The sequence below is a fragment of the Magnolia sinica genome, chromosome 9 (assembly GCF_029962835.1).
Source record: "Magnolia sinica isolate HGM2019 chromosome 9, MsV1, whole genome shotgun sequence".
Taxonomy (NCBI): Eukaryota; Viridiplantae; Streptophyta; class Magnoliopsida; order Magnoliales; family Magnoliaceae; genus Magnolia; species Magnolia sinica.
Genome location: NC_080581.1, coordinates 57,476,441 through 57,479,087, shown reverse-complemented (window position 1 = coordinate 57,479,087; position 2,647 = coordinate 57,476,441). Strand labels below are relative to the sequence as shown.

Genomic DNA, 2,647 nt, shown 5'->3' with positions numbered 1-2,647 from the left:
AATACAACTCTTAACTAGCTAGTGAAGATGATAGCAACCTGTATAGAAAAGAAAAGATGATAGCAACCTGTATAGAAGTATAGGTTTGTGTTGGATCTGAATTCTTATACTGATCTAACCTTGAATAGTTTGAGAATAAGAAGTTGTGGGCTCATTAAGAAAAAAAAAACAGAGACAATGTTCTGACTTAGAAAGAAGGAGAAGCATAGAAGATTTTGATTTGGAAATAAACAGTTGTAAAAGTTCCAATTGAGGATTTAATAGATAAAAATTGGAAGTAAAAAGGGAATAGTACAAACATTATTTAAAAAAGAAAGGGAACTTGTTCACCTGCACTAAGGATTGTTCGTGTATCATCCTAGAGCTGGTTGTTTGGGATAAGTACATTGAGGTAGGCTATACAAAACTGTTTTTGCACAATACAATAAGCATTTTAGCTTGCAAGTATTATGAACATGCTATATTCTAAAATTTAAGGTGGCACTCTTATCAAGTAAGCCACATATATTTGACATATATTTGTTGAATCTAGGCTGTTGGACTTCTCTTTATTGTTATTTTTTCTCATCCAAGTTTGATATGGATCAGCGAGCCAACATTATTTTCAGAAAATGCAACTTAATAGTGGAGCTCAATTAATGGCCAAGCCATGCTCGGGCCAACGATGAATGGCCCAGCCTAGCCAATTGGCCTGATCTAATCTCTAAGTGGGCCATGGTTATAAGAAAGAAAAGAATGCATGGTTTAAAGACCTTTGTTAGCAGCTCCCATTCAATCCAGGTGAGCTAGACTACCATAGGTTTCAATGTTGTAATGCAGATTTTCTACCATTGAACTACATGCTCAAATCCAAACTCATACCAAAGTTCAGAAAAGATAATTAAAACTGAAGTTTATGCAAAATACTAGAGTTGACGCAAAGGAACAATCAAGGGAAAAAAGAATATTTTGCATGAAAAAAAATATCCATGTAAGAAATACGATTGTATGTTAGGTGGGATGGTCATCATACAATGGAAAAACACGAATGTCCCTGAACACGAAGTTTGAATGATTAGAACTATGGCCTTTCCAAGAAAAAAAAGTTCTGAATATACATGGGAGTTTCTATTGCATGATGTCTTTAAAAGCATGAACATGCTTAGCTTCCTAATATACATGGGAGGCTCCCTGGAACATAAATATCAATCCAAGTCAAGATGCTCAATTAAAAAGAAACAGATTGGTGAACTACAATATACCTTGACAGCTCTAAGTACTGTCAATGAACTTGCTGAATTATCCAGGCCGGTGCCTCTGAAATACTTAGGTCGAGATATGCAGAAACTGGTACATAAAGATGGCTCTTTGATGGAATCTTCATAAGAACTGACTCATGTAATGTTTAGTTCAGAAATTAGTGTTAGTAATCATTTATTGCTAATTGATTTTAAAAAAAAAACAAATCCAACTTCATGGCATTCATGATGCATTACATTCCCCAATAAAGGCTTCCTATACTAGCTAACAAATCAAATATTTAAAAATGATTGCTTCTGGATGAATAATTGCCTGTGGAATCATGAAAGATTTGAAAATATTCAAACATATAAGAGAACTATTCTTATATTTTTGAGGTAGCATTTGGAGTTTACTGGCAAATCATGGATGACAGTTGGTAGGGCTTTCAGCTACATGCCCACCTTCCAAGCTGAGATGGGCCTGACCCATTCCAAATCCCACTCAAGAGCCTTGGCCTGAACCAGATGAGCACTATTTTTTTCTTTTTTAAAAATTACCAAGCGAGGTTTACAAGGTAAGAGTAAGACATCCAGGGATCCAACCTAGTTCATTCATGCACGTTACAGTCTCTGCCGTCTCTACCTGGAGAACAGTGATATTAATTTTTGAAAAAAAAAAGAGAGATTTTCAAACTGATCAATAGAGAGAGAGAGAGAGAGAGAGAGAGAGAGAGAGACTTCTTGCTCAGAGAGGGGCTTGCGCTGCATGAGCTGAGAAATCTACCCATCGAGCTGGCTATGGGAGTTCGAAGAAGGGATTGGATCCGCACTCATCTTCTTCTTCTTCCTTTATAATATAACATCACATCAGAGTTGGGAAAAAAATGTAATCCGTATAATAGGAACCCTGTTTTACAAGGGTTCCTTTATAAGGAACATTGTCAGTTTGAGGATGCACAGAAAACATCACATTGGAGTTGGGAAAAAATGATGCACCTTACAAGAAAGCATGTAGCTTCTGCTTCCGTAGCTTTAGGTTAACAGTACTTATCGAAACAAGACCATCCACACTATAGTTGAAATCTGGAGCATATGCAAAGTTACCAATAAGAAAATACATGGAAGCAGCTGGCTCAATCCTGATAAGGTAAGACACTAAAACAAAGTTTTTATTTATGAAAGAAGATTGCATTTTTTCTGATCAAGATAATTATCTTGATGATTAGAAGAAAAAATGGGAGAATGAATTATTGTGGAAGAAAAGGACACAACCTCATTCATGAGACTCTTATTTACTCTAAAATTAGTAGCAGGTTCCATGTTCAAATCATTAGATGAATTTTGTTGTTGCTGTTGGGCTTCTGCTTTCACCTGGCCAGCATCTGCATTACAAATAATAACAAATTTTAATTTCAAGAACAAAGAGA

At 35.7% G+C, this 2,647-nt stretch overlaps 1 long non-coding RNA gene across 1 annotated transcript; it reads right to left on the bottom strand.

The window, feature by feature from the left end:
* Positions 1 to 1,241: 1,241 nt before the first annotated feature.
* On the bottom strand, positions 1,242 to 2,302 carry LOC131256336 (uncharacterized). The gene is made up of 4 exons (XR_009176760.1): positions 2,217 to 2,302; positions 1,959 to 2,067; positions 1,824 to 1,863; positions 1,242 to 1,368 (listed from the first exon to the last, which is right to left on the bottom strand). It is a non-coding gene; the product is annotated as an uncharacterized LOC131256336 (long non-coding RNA).
* Positions 2,303 to 2,647: the final 345 nt, after the last annotated feature.